We start from the raw sequence: 20208 nt of genomic DNA on the forward strand, positions 1-20208 counted from the left end.
GCATCGCAATCTTTCATTCGGCGAATTCGTTATCACTTTTGGCGCTTACAGGGATATTCTATGCAACGTCTATCCTGATAGAAGAGAGGAGTTGGACACATATTTAGCTATGATGGCCGATTTTAGCCAGCGGTATGGAGGGACTCTCTTTTACGAATACCACCTAGCCTTTTCTGCCAAGTCCGCCACTTTCCTATTTCTGCATAACAGCAGGTTGAATTGGGCCGTGACAGACTTTGAACTTTTGGTGCGTCATTTCGGCGGGCACCGCACGATAACCTGCCTCATATGTAGTGCCCATAACCACACCGCTGCATTCTGCCCCAAGACATACGACCAAAAGCCATCGTCTGCTGTCTCCAGCTCCGATCCTGTAAGCAGTGGGCGCGACAGGCAAGGTCGCCCCTTCATACACTTTAATAGGGGAACTCTGTGTAATAACTTCAACGAAGCTGTGTGTTCTTTTCGTGATTGTCGTTTTTTGCATGTTTGTAGTTTCTGCAAAGAACCCCACCCGAAATCAGTCTGCCCCCGACGCACGAGGCCTCCCGTGCGAGGAAAGGCTCCACCAAAGAAATTCTAAGCAGACATCCATCGACCCCCATTAATGTACCAGTCCTCTCACACCTTCTGTCCTCTCATCCAGACCCCTCATTTGCTAATTATTTGATCACGGGCCTTTCCCAGGGATTTCGGGTGGGTGCTATGTCCACACTTCGCAAATCATTTATTGCCAGGGACCTTCAGTCTGCTCTCACTGAACCCGATGCTGTTTCAAACTTACTGGCTAAAGAAGTGAATAAAAATGATGTCATTGGCCCCTTTAGTACTCCTCCCTTCTCTACCTTCAGGATCAACTCTCTAGGAGTAGCGACCCGCAAGTACTCAGGCAAGAAGCGACTCATTTTGTCTCCTCACTCCGATACTATAGCCAGCGTTAATGAGTGTATTCCCCAGCAGCCATTCTCGCTATACTACGCATCCGTCGACAACACGATTCATCTGATTAAAATAGCAGGCCACGGAGCGTGGTTAGCAAAAGCAGACATCACAGACGCCTTTAAAGTCATGCCCATCCATCCCGCAGACTGGCATCTCTTCGGGGTCAAATGGGAGTCGAAATTTTACTTCGCTGTTAGATTGACATTTGGCTGTACAAGCAGCCCCTACATATTTAACTGCCTGTCAGAAGCCTTGTGTTGGATTCTGCTAAATGTGAGCAAACTGCCATTCGTTTTACACCTTTTAGATGATTTTCTGCTAATTGATTTTCTGTCTCCCGAGACGTCAGTGCTCGACTGCCTTAAGCAAGTGTTCCACGATGTAGGCGTACCCCTCTCCATTGAGAAAACAGTAGGTCCTTGTAAGTCTCTTCTCTTTCTCGGAATCCTGCTGGATTCAGTGGAAATGCAAGCCTCTCTCCCAAATGAGAAACTAGTCAGGATCAGGTCCATCGCTGAGTCATTTCAGTCTTCCGACGTGGTTAGCGCACTCAGTCATCAAATTAAGTGATCTGGTCTGTCTCGACGAGGGCTGCAGATCCGATCTAAGATTCTGGTCTCATCTTCTGAATAACTGGAACGGCATCTCGTTCTTTTACAATGACGTGCCCGAATCATCAGTCACTGGCATTGTACACAGACGCAGCTCCCTCTGTCGGTTTTGGGGGTTTCTACCAAGGGCAATGGTTTGCTGAGAAATGGTCTCCTGATTTCTCCCACTTTGCCCTCGGGTCTGCCTCTTCAGCATTGCACGAGTTGCTTCCAATCGTCGTAGCCAGTGTCTTATGGGGCGCCACTTGGTCTCGCAAACGGATCAACATCTTTTGCGACAACGAAGCAGTAGTATGCATTCTTAATAAAGGACGATCCCCATGCAACAAATTTATGTCCCTACTTAGACGGTTAACTTGGCAGTCCGTCATGCATAATTTTATCATTAGTGCAGAACATATCCCCGGCTACCAAAATGTAATCGCTGATGCTCTCTCTCGTTTTCGATTTCAGGAGTTCAGACGGCGCTGCCCAGCTGCCGACCTGGAGCCGATTGCGTGCCCACCTTTCCCAGATCTAATATTGGATTAGAATCACCAATGGCCTCACTGTTAGACAGAGTGAGAGACTACATGGTTAAGGGAATAGCCCCAAGCACTCTCAAAGTTTATAAGTCCGCTTGGACCTGCTTTACTTTATTTTGCCTATCTCTACAATTGCCCGTCTATCCAATACTCGTTCCAACCATGTGCGCCTGTATCGTTCACAATTTCGAATCACGTAAAATCAAAGTCTCATCAATTAGAAGGATGTTAGCGGGCATCCAATTTCACGCAAGGCTAAATGACCCTAATTTTCTAAGCCTGTTTTCCGTACCTTCCATACGGTTGCTACTTAAAGGTATAGCTAAAACCACTGTATCAGTCCTGGATCAACGATTTCCTATCACCCCTTCCATTCTTCGCACTTTGGTGTCTAAACTACGGCAGGGGTTATTCACGCCCTATATTGATATACTTCTAGAAGCTGTTTTTCTCATGGCTTTTTATGCGTTCTGGTGAATTCTGTTCTGACGCTCAGACTTTTAACCCTTCTCGAGACCTCACATTTTCTGACCTCTGTTTTTCTCTGCACTACTATACTATCTTTCTGAAACATTCTAAAACAGATACATCAGGCTCAGGTACCTCTATTAAAATATGTAAAGTGCTTACTACGTTCTGCCCTTATTTCTCTATGATTAAGTTCTTAAAACTTTGCCCACATTCTCTAGCTAATTCACCACTATTCATTCTTCCTACTGGGCGGCCTTTGTCTAAGCACTGGTTTATAATCTACCTAACAATGGTGGTGTGGAGTTGTGGCCTCTCGCCTTCACACTATATCGGGCACTCCATTTGTATTGGCGCTGCTACCTCAGCGGCTGAACTAGGATTACCGACTTCATCCATCAAGTTGCTCGGAAGATGGTCCTCATCTGCTTTCGAGTCCTATATAAGACCTGAGGAGGATCATCTCATTCCAGATGCTCAGTTGGCCCTATCAAGAATCAACTAAGGTATACTTACAAATCTGGTGGTGGTTACTTTCGTTGCAATAGGCTATTATAGTCTATGTTCCTTTAACCGACACTAGAGTAAATTAATTTTCCCATAAACAACGCACAGTCAGCACCTTGTATTCTCACTCGTATATTCTTGCACCTCGCACTGCTGCATAAGTTTAGTTAAAATCAAGTAGGCCTAGTCGTCGGCCTATACAACTTCAAACTATTATCCTATATTCAGTGTTCTCATATCGAGTCATCATATCTCTTATGAACTTCATCACTCGTCATCAGGTATCTTCTAGATACCGTCAAATCATATGTTTCGGAATCTTCCATCAGGCCATCTATCATGACCCTGATAAATCTCAGTCTCTCGTCGTATCTAATTACCCTTGACAAACGGCAGTAGTTTGTAGCCTAGTAGTTCACCAATTTCATGTGTAGGCTAACCTTTAGCCATCTGTAATGAGGGAGAACTAGTGAACTGCTAAAACAAACGAAGTGGCAAGGATGTAACGTGTTAGAAGTTACAAGCTGCCACGCAAATAACGGAATACAGGCACACTGGCTACTGAAACAAATTTGAATGACAAACAACTAAGAATAGACAACACGTTGGTTAACAAAATTCCAAGCAACTTCACCAAAAAACCACGAAGGACAGACTGGAAGCCTGATTTATCAGAAATGTCACGTCAATGTAACATGGCTGCTTGCAATGTTCAAGTGTGATTCACGGGATATTTAGCCTAACATTACACTGACCTCAGTTCACCATATGCCTCCAGACAAGCAGTAGTGGCTACTCCGTGAGCCTGTAACCATTAACACACCCAATGCGACCAAAAAGTTGTTAGCTAAACAGACAAATAGCAAAACAAGTGCCTTTATCTAGTAGGCCATACATGTTTGTGACATGCATCTCGACATTCAGCAGGAACGAGTGGGCTATACAAACAGCTCTAATACAAAGCAACAAGATAAGAAACATCCCTCCAGTAGTTTCCCCACGTAACCTAGACCATGAAGGTCTGTAACAAGCAATCATGGGCAGCAAGTTCTGCTTGACCGGTAGTCACTGCGAGAGTAACACCGATGCTGCAACTTCGGCAGGTAGACTGCAAATAAATAACCTGACTGATTGAAGAAGGAGGCGTGGCAAATTCCGTCACGCTCCTCCCGAACTTCCGTTTGTAAAACGCCATATCAAATAGATGTATAATATACACATCAATCGGGTAAAGAAATTGATGTTTTATTGGACCCCAAAATAATTGGGTTAAAAGTGAAAAGGTGTAATGTAAACGCTATTCTGTTAAAAAAGAAACGCTACCTATGGTCTGCATTAAAAAGCCATTTTGCCTATGATGTGTGTTGCTGTAAGTGGCTGTACTTAAACAGCCAGTTGGAGCAAACCTCGTCACTTTTGAGTGATTGCACCATGTAATTGTTCCTGAACGATCTTGATGTGTCACTTAAATGATTTTGCATATTTTGCTAATATAGAGTCTAAGGAACAAGATTTTTTTTGTCTTCAAATTTTCACGATCCATCTTTAGTGTTTTTTTCTGTATGTTTTAAAATAAGCGATTATATCTAGTCTGAAAAGTGATTTTCATATTTTCTTCTAATTTTTTGACAATTAATTCCACTTTTTGCACACAAAACCCCCAGATAATGTAGTAAGGTTGTTGGTTCTAAAACAATATCCATAGTTTTCAAACTTTGAGTGTCTGAAAAGTGTAAAAACATCTCCACCCTTGTTGCCTATGTCAAAAAAACGATTTCTTAATCTTTGCTTTTCTTGATGCTTTCCTTGACCTGCCATGTCATTCTATTGTGTACCTTAAGAGAAATTTGTCTTGGAAATAATCTTATAATAGTACAGGCAACACAGTACACCACTAGGTGTCATAGGCATGGGCAGTTGAGTAACAGTAGGCAAAATTAACAAACAAAAGAATATAAGGTACAAACAAACAGACAAACCACGGATGACCCTCTCACAGCCTGAACTAATACAAAAAACAAATAACTCAAGGAAAAACATTGCTCAAACACTAAACCATGTGCATTTGCTCTCTTTAAAAGCAACGGGTTATCCACAGCCAACAGGCCGGGCGTGCGAGAAGCAATGTAGTCTTAGAATTAAGAATAAAGCCATGTTCTTCCAACAACAACAACCACAAACACCCATGCGCCAATAAATTTCAAATGACCGGCATTGTTCTCCCAGAGAGGAAGCTACGTATATGATCACCACCCACGGGTGGGCGTGTGCGCCAGCGCTGCAGGTCAGCTTTTCCACATACACACCTGCTTTAAAGTTCACTGTCCTGGTAGCATACCTATCTACTGCCAAGGCCTGAAGGGGATGGGGAGAATATTTACTTCTGCTACACTGGCAGAGAACTCATGTGAAACAGACTGTGGGAGTTGGAAGGGGTTTGAATGCTGTCTGGCAGTATTAAGAGTGGAACGTCTTAAGGGGGCCCTCTTCCCCATACAGCCTGATCTTATAGTGTGTGTCAATTCCATCAAGACACTCTACAATTTCACACTTGGTAGACACCCATCCTCGATTTTGTGGCGACCGTGAAAATGGTTCTTGCCAGGGGCGGAGCTACGTGGTGGCCAGGGGGGGCCACGGCCACCACTGATCTAAGCTTGGCCACCCTGCTGGCCCCCCCAGCTCCGTTCAGTGAAAAGTAAAAAAAAAAAAGATTGCTGCCATTTTTCAACGGTACTTTGAAAGGAAGTGTAGCGGTTCTAATCAAATCGTGAGTACTGTAGGCCTAGTGCAGCAGCAGCAGCGGGACAATTCAAGTCATCTGTTAAAAACACTTACACAGTAGACTACTACTTACTTAACCTCAGTGACAACAGGTGAGTTGATGATGACTTGGAACATTAATGTTAATAAGATGTTAGAATGTGACACGAATCATAGCAAAGTGAGCTGTGTTGGGCTGTTCTTGTTAGGTAGGCTCTGACATTGACGTGTGAGGCTGATCAAAAATAAGCGGATGCCTGCGGTAACGCTGTTACAAAAATATTTTGATAATATTCGGGTGAAATGCAAGCATATTAGGCACATATCTCCGGATGGCTCCAATACAAGTAGGCTAATAGTGTCTAGCCTAGGATACTTTATAAAAAGATAATTTGCTGACTGCGTGTGGTTCTTGCCATAGCTGGTCAGGCAGAGGCAGGCTGCTGCGTTGCCTGAGTTCTTTGTTACATTGCTCCGGAACTGATAATTGCAACGAGATGAAACCTTAACTGCGTGACAGAGCAGAAGTGGGGCTTTCCAACGAGACTAAACACTTGTCTGTGCGATCAAGTATGAAAATACAAAAAAATCATGAAATTAAATCAAATTGCATCATATTTAGTTCACCTGCGCACCCATACTCTCGTTTGAATTAGGCTACTCGCGAACCCGTGATCGCATAGATATGCCAAGCATGTCAGATGAAAGAGGAGACGCAGAGCCATTTGATACCAAGTACATCCTTCTGGGTTATAAAACAGACGAAGTGACATCAAAATAATAACTTCATATAGCTCGACTTACTTACCCCACGTTTTTGTGTGTTGTTGTGGTGGCAAAGCATGTTCATAATCCAATGCCATAATGTGTTTCTCTATGGCATAGCATGTTCATAATCCGGTTTTGAGATCCTAGCAAATTCCTACATGGCATCCAATTCAAGACTCACATTGCATCCCAATTTATTCGACAAAGAAACACCTTTTTCCCCTTCACTTTGTTCATGGCTCATTGTTCTTGTTTGTGTATGGCACTTACAATGACCAGGATAAATGCTTCTAACTAAAGGTAGTGAAAAAGCCCTTAAAACAGTCTAGGGTTCTAAGGGTTAATGTCGTAATTCAGAGCCATGTTACTTACAGCCAAGTACTTGGACTGGATATCAGAAAGAAATATAGTTTTGCCATCAGTATAAGATCAAATATCTGCATACCATATTTGTAGTATTTATTATTGTTCTTTGAGTTAACATCATTTGAATATGACTGATTAAGTAAGGTGCATTATCATAATGTACTTTTTATAGCATTGGCCTATTTATGGAAAATGTGTTGGAGTGGACAACAAACTGTTCAGGTTGTCTGTGAATGGACCTGTGTATCAGTGTTGACTTTACACAATTTATTGCCATTATTAAAACAGGATATCCTAATCTTCAAAACTTTTTGAGTAGTTTTCATATTGTAGTTTTGATTCCCAAGTGCCACCCCAATAAAAAGTCTGGACCCAGCTGGCCCCCCCTATAAAATAATCCTGGCTACGCCCCTGGTTGTTGCAAAACAGCTTACATGTACATTATATTTAGCAGACACTTCTTGACCAAAGAATCTTACATACTGTATATCAGCTATATTACAAGGGATCACATTTTCCCCGGAGCAACTTGGGGTCAAGTGCCTTACTCAAGGGCATAACAGTGAAAGCCGGGAATTGAACCGACAACTTTCAGGCTACTGCACACTAGCCCAGCTCCTTAACCACTACACTACCACTGCCCACTAGAAAAAGACTAGAGTGCCAGGTGGTAATATGGGTACAGTGTCAGGACTGCACACTGCAATCTCCTAGAAGAACTAAATTTATTGAGTTAAAAACATAACGCAACGTTTCGACCCTCCAGGGTCTTCATCAGGCCTGATGAGGCGAAACGTTGTGTTATGTGTTATGATTGCAGTGTGCGGACAACTACTCTTCTTTCCTTGATAAGCTTTTTTGTCCTGCACCTGGCCTCAGTGAGGTTGGATGTGCATACAACCACTTTGAAGAGGACTACAGTGTTAGGACCACCATGCCTACGATATGCCGCAGCCTCTTCTAAGTGTCTCCTAGCACTAGCATAGACAGAAGTCAGGTACTCTTGATGTTGCACCACCCAATCAGTCGGTGGACTGTCCCTGTGGTCACCTCCAGTATTTCCAAGTAGGTGGTCGACTGGTAACTGTGGCTTCTGACCGAACATCAGCTCGTATCGGGAGTGCTGTGTGGACTGGTACACAGTGATATTATAGGCGAACAGGAGCTGAGGGAGAAACTGGGGCCATTTACGCTTCTTTTCAGGGGGTAAGGTCCTGAGCAAGTCATGAAGTGTCCTGTTGAAACGTTCACATTGACCATTCCCCTCTGGAGGATAAGTGGTGGTTCTAGTCTTTGTTATGATGTAGGTGTCACACAGGTGCTTCAACAGCTCCCCCTCAAAGCTGCGCCCCTGATCAGAGTGGATTCTCCTTGGCACGCCATACAAATAGAATCATCTCTCAGTTAGAATCTTAGCTACGGTGGAAGCTCTCTGATCAGGGGTGAGAAAGGCCTGGGTAAACTTTGAGAAAACATTTGTGACTACCAGAAAATTCGCTTGTCCTGTGCTAGCCCAATCCAAGAGAGTCAAGTCAATGGAGATTATCTACAAAGGCTTAGTGGCGAACATATTTCCCAAAAAGGTTCTGGCTTGGGTTGTCTTGCTTTAGCAACCACACAGTGCTCACACTCAGATCACCACAATTGCACCTCATGCCACATCTGGGGCCAGTAGCACCTCTGTCATATCAAATCTGTGGTCCTGTCCACCCCCAGATGGCCGTGGTTGTTGTGTAGGCTAGTGAGCACTTTGACTCGCAACACCTTTGGATGTAAAAGCTGCAGCACTGGATCCCTGGAAGGAGGAGCCTGGATTGCTCGGTGCAAGGTCCCATCCACTACCTTTATCTGCTACCACTGCTTACCACTGCAAGGGAAACTGTGGACTTCCCTTGGTTCACTCCACTTGTCTTAATGGGTATGTGGTCATCCCTGTCATCAAAACCACAGGTATCTGGAAATACAGGGAACAGTCCCTTGCAGGACTTTCAGGTCTCTTTTGGTTCGACCAGGGATGGTGTCCACCATACAAGATTCTGTCATCCAAGAGTCTTGGATGTTGGCATCAGATCAGCTCGAGATGTTGTAATATATAGGGCAAGCTGAGAAACCCAGCAATGTTCCAGAGTGCCCAGTTTCGCTGACTGCAGGTATTGGAGGGGATTGTTGTCAGTGTACACGGTGAACGTGTTGCCCAGGAGATACCTGCCATTTTTTTCCGTGATTTCCCACTTGTCTGCAAGGAGTTTGAGTTTCATGGCACTATAATTTGACATGTTCCTCTCACTTGGCCGCAAGCCCCGGCTAGCAAAGGCTATTGGTCGCTGTAACCCATTAGGGCTGCAGCTATCGATTCTTTTTGTAATCGATTAATCTAGCACTTTATCGATCGATTAATCGGATATTTTTTTTTTTTTGCATTTTTAAACAACCAAAACACATAATGCATAACGAAAATGACATGGCTGTAAAATGATCAAGCAATTGGCACAGAGGTATTTATTCTAACTCCAACATTAGGCTACAAAACTAAACCCATTTATTGCAATTTACCCATTTAGTGTTTTTAAGTGTCAGTGCCATCAATTAAATAATGTTCAAAATGCTCTCTGTAAAATTGCAGCCTCTTGTGCATGACTTAGTATGGGCAGCTTTGTTCGCCCAGCTATGTTGTGAAGTGCTGGGAGGGAGAAGAGGGAAAGCAATTTAATGTATTAACGTGTAGCCTACAACAAGTTTCATGCTGTAATCTAGACCTGACATCAACATAAATATCTGTTTTATGTAGATTTCTACACCTGCAGCATTTATGGGTTTCATGACTAACAAATCATTTTACCATTAGGCTACTAACAAATAATTTCTGGGGTGAGCCTATTTGCTATGGTAACCTAGCAACCTGTGTGTGTGTGTGTGTGTGTGTGTGCACGCGTGCGGTGCGTGAGGAAAGATGAGGGTGCATGCATGTGTGTGAGGGGTTCTTTTTTAGGCATACTGTCTTGCAATTGAACGTGAATAAGTTTACTTACTTAAAAACATCAAAGCTAAACAAGCCATCATGACATCGCTACAAATACAGTATGTGATTAAAATCAGCCAACATCAATGTAGGCTATAGGCTACGTAGATAGATGATAGATAGGCTAGATAGATTGATAAATAGCCTAGCCTACTTTATTGATGCTTGGTGAAACAGCATGGAGTGGATATTTAGGTTCAGATGCTTGTTCTTTTCCTTTTTGAGTATGTAATGATCCCAAAACTTTACTTGAAAACTTTAGACATTCTCTGCCATTTATGGATATCTTGACTCCGCCATCGCGCCAGCTAAATTCAGAATGTACGATTCACGCGCTAGTGGTGTGCTTCCTGAACAACGGTCCGTGTGGAACAATCAGATCCCTGCACATATAGTGCGCGTCATAGGAATTTAACGAGGCTTCGAGGCAGGGTTTTTGCCTCGAGTAATTTTTGTAATCGAGTTATTCGAGTGACTCGATGAATCGTTTCAGCCCTATAACCCATCCTTCTCCTGTGACAGAACTGCCCCCAATCCTGCATGGCTTGCATCCGTCTCTAAGATAAAGGGACGACTGAAATCGGCATAACTGAAATCGGCATAACCATTTAACCCAATCAGTGAATTAGTGAAACACAAACAGCAAACAGTGAACACACAGTGAGGGGAAAGCACACACTAATCCTGGCGCAGTGAGCTGCCTGCTACAACGGCGGCGCTCGGGGAGCAGTGAGGGGTTAGGTGCCTTGCTCAAGGGCACTTCAGCTGCGGCCCACTGGTCGGGGCTCGAACCGGCAACCCTCCGGTTACAAGTCCAGAGTGCTAACCAGTGGGCCACGGTTATATTCTTAACTCAGTGTCAAACAAAGTGCCAGGTTCAGGAAGAGTCAGTGTGTGAGCTATGTGCCACAGGTCCCTGAGGAAAAGGAGAAAACTCACAACTTGAGAGCAGGAAATAGTTCACATTACATTATACTGCATTATGGTTTGTTATGCGTAGTAACTTTTTCTTCTGTTTTTTTCCTAGATTGTCCTCGGAGACTCCTCCCCGGTGCAGTTGTATGAGACGGTGTGCTCGTGTGCTGCTGGCAAGGCACTTTGCAACCATACTGTGGCTGTCCTTTTTCAGATGGCGACCTACTCTCAGCTCCGCCTCCTTGCTGTGCCCCCAGTCTTAAACTGCACAGAGACCGAGCAATGCTGGCACAAGCCAAGGACTGGTAATTTTCAGAGCATTTTTGTTATCAGTAGCCACATGTCCTGGGTGTAGTTTGTCTGTGCATAGAAGACAATCTTTTCCACACGTTACATTTATCCACCTCTGAGATGCCATTTCTTTTTACTTTTATCATTGATTGATAGGGTGTAAAATCAGGCCGGGTCAGTGATATGGTTGTTCTGTCTGCCAAGCCCAAACAAAGGATAGCTGCCAGTGGTGTTAGGTAGGTTATGTCTTGTTAATTAAAAAATAATCATGAAAATGCGGTGTCACACAGATATGTATAGGTACATGTTTACTAATTTTAATTATGATATACAGTTCTACATAGGAGCACTCTCGACAAGGCAATGCGGGGGGATATGCCTGATCCTGATGTTTTGAAAGTGACCGAAGCATATGGAGGCTTTTCACCTGACATAGCACAGTGCTGATGTCCCGCTGGTCGAGTCAGATTTGGGCAAAGTTCAGGAGGGCAGCCTGATCTCTTACCAGCAGCCAGTGCCAGTCAGCCGCATCATGTTACTCCACACTGGAGCTCCTACACCCCCACCTCTGCCCTTGGACGGCTACAGATTGCAGCCCACTTGTTGCCAGTTTGTGTGCAGTCTCCACCAGCAACTGCATCTACAATCTCTACAAACCAACTGGGAAATGGCAAGGGGAACAGAAGTGGCAACAAGGACCAGAGTATGTCTGTGGAATGGCATCGGGTCAGAAAGATGAGATTAACATTTTCTCACTTTAGGGAGGTTTGAGGTGGTCAGACATCAGCAGAACATCTCGCTGAAAGACTGTTCAGGGGTGTGGCCCAAACATCATTCATGAAAAGAGGTCTGGCATTGGAGCCACGCTATATAAAGGAATACTCTAAAACAGGGGTGTCCAAACTACGGCCCGCGGGCCAACTGCGGCCCGCCACACACTTTAATCCGGCCCGCCGAGCATTTATTAGTTTATCATAGATCCGGCCCGTCACGCACTTTAATCCGGCCTGCCGTGCATTTAATTAATTAGGTTATCATAGGCCGCTCGCTATTTTTTTCCAGCATACAACGTTGTGATTAACTTTAGGCTACTGCAAACTTTACGCTCTTCTTAGAGAGCGTTTACCATGTCAATGTCAACAGTTTGTTACATCAAGATACATAGTATCTCCATTGCAGCAGATCCAACTACGTTATGCTACTCCATTTAATTGGGAACGCATTTGAGCGTGCACAAGAGGTAGAGATTGCGACAGGTTCCAGCTGGCTTGTTATTGTTGATAATTGATATCTCCTTTTTATAAGAAACTTTTAAAAGGAAATCGCGATGGCAACAGTAGTTCCCACTACTGACCCTGAGCCATAGGCTATAGGAGCTGGCAAAAGAGTCTTAAAGTGACAGTGCACCATTAATAAATTAATTAAACAACATCAAATGAACAGTATTTCTTAAGAAATTAATTTTCTACAACAAAATTACTTTGCCATTTAAATTATACAAAACATTATATACGGTGTATATATATATATACACATTATTTTTTGTTGTGTGGCCCGCCGGCCAATTTTCAAAACCCAATGCGGCCCTTGAGTCAAAAAGTTTGGACACCCCTGCTCTAAAGCAAAGAACACTTATGTAATGTATACAGTTGTCATTACAAACCTATACAAGGTGCCTAGTTTTCACTACAAACCAATAGATGGTGCTTTTATGTTACTGTTGGGTGTTTAGCTCATTTACAAATGCAATTCTTTATAAAAATGTGTGATGTATTTGAGGCCCAGCCACTGTATAAGAGGCAATAAAAGTACATAAATACCAAAGTAAATACCAAGTAAATAAATGTCTGATAATTTAATGAAAGATAAATCACAGGTTACAAAACAGTACAATTGAATAGGGACTTATCACTGTTGGGTTGCCCATGCCTTGACAAGGGGACCATACTGGTAATTTACCAAGAGGCAAGCAACTGAAAACAGCTGGACAATAGACCCAGACATGGACAGAGGTATAACCTTTTCAAACAGTTTGTTCTCCTTGACCCTCCTGATGCACCTTTCAACGTGGACTCTGAGGCAGGCAATGGACTGAGTGCACTGGACATCCTCTTTGGTCATCTGGGTGTTCTTTACCAGGAAGGCAGGTCGGTAAACCTTTCCAGTGACAAGGTTGTCCACTAGAAAGCCTTTGTCCACCATAATGGCCATTTCTGGTGTGAGGCATTTGGTTATTCCAGACAATTTAAAGATTTCCCTGTCACTCATTGAGCCTGCATGCAGCGGGAGAACAAAGGTGATGGGACCATGGGGTGCGCTGCCAATCATAGCTTTGAAGGTAGTATGAGATTTATAGAAAGAATAAACCTTGCTATGCAGAATGGGGGGGAGGAGATTCTGACAAATGTTGTGTTTGCAGCTGGCTCCACTTGTTTCCAAAAGGCCAGGAAAGATTTGTACGATGCAAATCTGAAATAAAATGAAATAACAAGACCTTAACACATTTGGGTTATAATAGATTAGATTAGATTAGATTCAACATTATTGTCATTGTGCAATAATGTACAAGTACAGAGACAACAAAATGCAGTTTGTGTATAACCAGAAGTGCAAAAAAGCAGAAAAGTGCAATGTGATACACAAAGTAGGTGCATAGACAGACAAAAGATATAGTGCAGTGTAGACAGTAGTGTAAAGTTGTTTTCAGAAGGTGGTTTAGAGTATTATAAATTAAATATAATTATGTGCAGTGTATTAGCAGTAACCCCATAAGCGCAGAATAAATATGGCTATGTAATATGAACAATGTATGAACAACATGTACAGATATGTGCAATGTAGTGGCAGTACCATTATAGTAGCAGTAAGAACAAAATAGATATATGCAGTGTATTAACAGAATATATTACAGAAAAACTGAATAAATATGGATATTTAGTATGAACCATATAAACAGATATGTACAGTATGTGCAGCTATGTGCAGTGTGGTAACAGTACCATTATAGTGCAGAAACAGTAACATTAGTATTAAAAATAAGTGTATGTGCAGGATGAAGAGCAATAGAATATGGCTATGTATAAGTGTAATTACAGTATATAATTACACTATTACAGTGGGCATTACTTTGAAATGGCCACTTCATTCACGCATTACGTGACGTGAAGCTGCATGAAACTTTAGTACCACTTTCAGCCACTGTGCGTCACTCTGCCACTGTACGTCGCTCTGTCAGTAGCCTGCCTGCAGCCCCTTCTGAAAAAGCAGGAGGCTACCTTTAAACTTAATCGTTGCCAAGAAGAATCCCAGCCTATGAATTCAATAACAAAATAAATCATGCTTAATTAAAAATGACCTTGATTTAGGCTACTTGGGAATGGCATAAGGCTTGGCTACACAGTGGTTAACGAAATCTGCTTTTGATACTGGTGCCGCTCCACAAAACAAAAAAACATCTTAATTTGCTGTCTACGTTATTGTCCATGAAGGCATATCTGGCAAGTTGTTATTTTATGAAGACGTAAATGGTTGCTTTGCTTTCATTAATGGTTTCGCTATAGTTTGCAAGGAGACATAACGCGTGAGCATGCCACACTATCCAGGGACGCGCACACACAGGAATAATGAAATAAAGGCCTGCCTCGAATCCATGCTTGCCCAAAATAAAGGCCTGTGGTTTGCGCAGCCTACAGTAAGTAGGCTAAATAACAGACCCGCCACAATATGCGGTATGATGATTTTTTACGAGCAAGATGATTTTGGTGCATGTTCTTAAATAACAATGAAATATCAAATATCATGTCCCCCTCTGCAGGAGCCTTTTATCTTACCACTAGGACTACTCCTAAATCGCACTAAAAGATTTTAGCTAGGACTTTTCTCTTAAAAGTTATTCACAAAGCCTTTCAGACCTACACTTAGTAAGGAAAAATGACAACTCCTAAACTAAGAGTGAGTCTTCGTTGCTATGGATGACTCATGCACGAGTTTGACTGAAGTGACCACCTTGATTGGCTGATGATTGTATAGCGGGAATGATTCCAAACACCTCCCTTATGATGATGAGTGACAGGTGACAGGTCTGAGAATGCGTGCGCTACACAAGGACGGAAGATGATGAATAACTGAATAAAAAGGCCTAGCCTAAATTAATCAAGAGTAAGGCCAAACAAATAGCCTAGTAGCCTAATGAAACATACGGATTGATGCAGTATCTTTGTAATATTATTAAATTAATCTGTCACCATAGCCTATGCCTATGCCTACGTTTGCAAAGAGGAGAACGTTTTAATTTGATTCACAATGAAACATTACATTTAATTTTTTACATATTGACAATGAGTAGCCTAGTTTTGTTTGTTGTTGGTGGCGTTATTGCATCAGTTCGTTATGCCTACAATGCAAAATTGTTTCCTCGCAATTGGGAGCTCCTGTAGCCGCATAGGATTTCAAAACATTGCGACGTGAAATGCCACAAAAAGCGGTTTGTGAATAGGTCTTAGTGAGTTAGGAGTCCTCTCGACTTCTTTTAAGCTGTCCCAGACTTAGGTGCTACTTTTAGGTCTAAAATGCTTTGTGAATTACATTTAGTGAACAAAATTAGGAGTCCTAAAGTTAGGAGTGACACGCCCATTATTTTTAGGAGTTGCTCCTAAATTCGCCAGTTAGGAGCTACTTTTAGCCTTAAAATTCTTTGTGAATACGGCCCAGAGGTGGAAAGGTGCGATTTGTTGGGGGCAGGGCCGGGTTAACAATTCATAGACCACTGGGAACAAATGTCTGATGGGCCCCCCTGCCAACGTGAATCGGGTGGTCAGTTAATAGGCCTATAACATGAAGATTTTTCTTGCCATCTAAGGCACGAGCGAATCTGTGAGGCCAAGCCTCACCAAGTAGCCCGTTTGTTTACAACAAAAATTACATTTAATTAAACTGCTTGTATGCCGAAATAGTTTTCAACATTTTGAATATCAGTGCCGGGTGAATTAGGAAATGTTCTCAAAGTAGCCCTATGGCTGAAAGCTACTTAGGATCCCCCCCTGTCAAGCAATGTAATCATACAAATGCTCGGCCTGCTCAGTGATTGTTTCAAAAGGAGTAATTTCGGCTCGTCAGAACCAGCCATTGTAGGCTATGTAAAAATAAACTTCCAAAACTAACGAAAAATATTTATTTTTTTGACTTGTCTGTTCTGAAAACCTACCCTTATGAAAAACAATTGGCCTATAAGGAGCTCCAAATAAAACGAAATCTGCTGAAGAGGTGCTGTCACTTGTCTGTTTTTTTGCCAAGCCCAATTGGGGGGGGGGGGGGGGGGGAGGGTCGACTGTGCAGGTTTGCATGAACATCAATAGAGGCTGAATAGCCTAGAGTAGGTATCATAAATCCTCAAATTATGGCCGGGATTCAGGGACGTGGGAAGTATTTTCTGAGAGGGGGGAATTACATTTTGACGGCTAAAAACACCATTTTAACGCAGTTTTCTGAGGGACAGAAATACCAACAGAGAAAGCAGTGCCCGTCATCTGTCTGAACATACCTACCTACCTGCAATAGGCTATCACTTCACTGCTTGACACTACCCCACATGGAGAAATGTCGCACGTTATCAATGAACCTTTCAGAAATTATTTATTGTGCAAATGGGATAGCAAAACCATAGCGTTTGGTGAACGGAGATGCAGATCACCCTAATTCATTTGTTTGCGCAGCAGCCCGTTCATTGCTATTTACCTCTGTTACAAATTGTGACTTATGCCCATTCAACTTTTAACTTAGGCTATAGCCTACAACAGTCTAATTTCGCGTGTCAATTCAAAGACCTGTTATTTCCATTTTTGGATTAGAGTAGCCAGTCTCTATGCTGTTTTCATGGACAGCAAGACCCGCTTTCATTGTTTTAAATAACGTTGTTTGTTGCTTACACATGCCATCTCCAGTGGTTCACTTTTACTTGCGCAGCAGACGCGCAGATTGGATGAGCGCTGACACCATTACCCCCTAATTGCATGTCTCTTCATTTGAGAACACTAAATTAAGAAATATTTTCTAACCAGGAAAACGTTTAGTTTATTTTTCTTTCGGTCCGCGGTTCCATAGGCTACCATTCAAATGCCGCATATTATCCACGGGCTAGCAATCTCCTCGTGCTCTAACAGAGCACAGTTGCCTGTCTAGTGTAACCATAGGTATGTCTACAAGGAAAATGTCTTAGTGCGCTTCGGGGGTGGCCGCACCCCCACTTCCAACGTCACTGGCTGCCTGATAGGTGAAGAGAACAAGAATTTGAGAAACATCAACGCAATGCCTTGGTAGTTAGGCTACTGCAAATGTAACACCCTTGTTTCTATGAAACTGGAAACAATTGAACCAAGAGACTTTGTCACAAGACAAAACAGATGTCTCAAAGCCCATTAGATTAACATGAGCCTACTGTGGTTTAGATTTGTATGGCAGTAAGACAAATATTTGGTTAGACTAGGCTAGCTAACTTTACACTGACACAACGTAACTTAATGCTCTGTATTCACGGTGAACATGAAATCCAAAACTTTTTGATTACCAAGTTGAAATGTCCAGGTCAACCACAAATAATTCCGATTCTTTTTAATATCATCCAATAACTAATTCAATGTGGATTTAGGCCTGTAGGCCTAACTTGGCCTACTTAGCAAAACCATTGAACACCACTTAAAACTTCAACGAAGAGTTTCCATTGCTGCTGCTGTGCTGAAGAGATGTGGACGGCACGGCAGGGTACGCCTAATGAAAATAAATGAACGCAATGCAACACAGACCCCGCTTCTCTCGCATCAGTCACTGAAATGAACGCAACACAGAGCCCGCTTCTCTCGCGTCAGTCACTGACAGTAGAATAAATGCATGGGGAAAAACACTTCGATGATAAGCGCAGCGCAACAGCAGTTTGTGACGTTGTTTATTAGTGTAACCTCATGTATGAAAACTTGTATTGCCGTGGCAATACTGGCAATACTAGTGACGGCGGTCATGTCCTGAAGTAGCCTAAGCATGTAGGCTAGTGATTCCTAAAACATACCAAACAAAGTCCATTCTGTGGCTATTGAAATTTGGGTACTATCGTGTTAACTGTAACCCACCCTCTGAAGCCTTTCGTGACACATAGAAAATACTTTTTAATGAACCTGACGTGTTTTTCATTCAGCAGACAACGGCTGAAGTGCCCTTGAGCAAGGCACCTAACCCCTCACTGCTCCCCGAGCGCCGCTGTTGTTGCAGGCAGCTCACTGCGCCGGGATTAGTGTGTGCTTCACCTCACTGTGTGTTCACTGTGCTGAGTGTGTTTCACTAATTCACGGATTGGGATAAATGCAGAGACCAAATTTCCCTCACGGGATCAAAAGAGTATATATACTTATACTTATATAAAACACTACAAAATTGGCGACGAGATTCATCTTCTACTTCTCCGGAGATGACGGCTGCAAACGTGCCTTTTCCGAGTTTTTTTCTTCCATGCCCCGGTGAGCCTGCTGTGCCGTTTAAAACATGGCTACAAATCTTCGAAAACTACTTGCTAGTTATCAACGCGACTGGAGAAGATTGGCCAGTTGCCAGGAAAAGAGCTGTCCTACTACACTGCCTCGGTACAGAGGGACAAAGACTTTTCTACTCACTTCCCAACACAGGTACCAATTATGACACAGCTGTGAATGTGCTTAAGGAGTACTTTAACCCGAAGACTAATACAGTGGCGGAGCGCCATGCTTTTCGTAAACGTTCTCAGGCTCCCCACGAGTCAATACTCCAATATGTTGCAGCTCTGCGTGAATTAGTGTCAACTTGTGATTTTGGCGATCGTGCAGACGAAATGATTCGTGATCAGCTGATAGAAAATGTGTGCACCCCAAGGATACGTGAAAGACTGTTGTTTGACCCTGAGCTTACACTACAGAGAGCTGTGACTTTGGCTACTCAAATTGAGTCTGCTGCAGACCAAGCCAAGGCAATAACAGACACACGTGTTACATACATTCAAACGAAAGGGGAGAGGGAAACATGTGAATGCTGCTAGTTCCAATGCACCTGTTAACCAAGGTAAAAGAAAATGTTATCGCTGTGGATCTGATGCCCACTTAGCTAATGCAACAAACTGCCCAGCAGCAACAGCAACATGTAGGCAATGCAAAAAGACTGGACACTTTTCAAAAGTTTGTCGCTCCACACAGCCTCACACACGTGAAGTACGTCAAGTTGAACTTCCGGAAGTTTTAGTGCTATACACAGAGCATGCTGCGTGTGCAACAACTAAAATTACATGTACTGTGGAGATTACTGCACATCACTCACAGCCCTGCATGGTGGACCTAGTCGTCGACACTGGCTCTTCTGTTTCCATCCTGCCCCAAAGCCTCTATGCACGCCATTTCAACCACATCCAGTTGACAGCACCCAAGGTCAGGCTGGTGAATTACTCTAAGACCTACATCCCTGTCCTTGGCTGCTTGTCTGCGAACGTTTCTCTACATGGCCGCACAGCCCAGTGTACCTTCTTCATTGTGAACAATGGGACTCCACTGCTAGGGAGAGACCTCATGACTGCACTACAGGTGCGCATAGCGCACAACAAGGTCCTGCCTCCTGATTCCTCTACTCATCCTGCACCAGTATTGGAGTGTACCACTACCTCTACACCTCTTTTCGGCTGTGCTAAGAACTTTGTCCATTTGGTGAAAATTGATGATGCAGTTACACCAGTTCGCCAAAAGCTCCGTCGCCTGCCATTGTCAGTTCGAAATGCAGTGACGGAGGAACTGAACCATCTGCAAACCGCAGGTGTAATTGAGCGGATTGATGCATCATCATGGGTGTCACCAATTGTGGTCACACAGAAAAAAGTCAGGCAAAATTCGCATGTGTGTTGACCTGCGCGAACCCAACAAAGCGGTCATTGTGGATGCTTTTCCATTGCCCCATATGGATGAACTGCTGTCCAACTTGAAGGGTGCCACCGTATTTTCTACAATTGACCTGACAAGTGCTTACTACCAAATGC

The 20208-nt window shown here is 43.2% G+C and overlaps 1 protein-coding gene and 1 long non-coding RNA gene across 2 annotated transcripts in view; one reads left to right on the forward strand and one right to left on the reverse strand.

The window, feature by feature from the left end:
• The window catches only part of dock3 (dedicator of cytokinesis 3), a 576384-nt gene that overhangs the window by 344100 nt on the left and 212076 nt on the right, over positions 1 to 20208 (reverse strand). The gene's annotated exons all lie outside the window — the stretch shown is intronic.
• Positions 11049 to 12077, forward strand: LOC121706857. Its single transcript, XR_006031191.1, has 3 exons — positions 11049 to 11188; positions 11331 to 11410; positions 11509 to 12077. It is a non-coding gene; the product is annotated as an uncharacterized LOC121706857 (long non-coding RNA).

Source organism: Alosa sapidissima, chromosome 4, assembly GCF_018492685.1.
Source record: "Alosa sapidissima isolate fAloSap1 chromosome 4, fAloSap1.pri, whole genome shotgun sequence".
NCBI lineage: Eukaryota > Metazoa > Chordata > Actinopteri > Clupeiformes > Clupeidae > Alosa > Alosa sapidissima.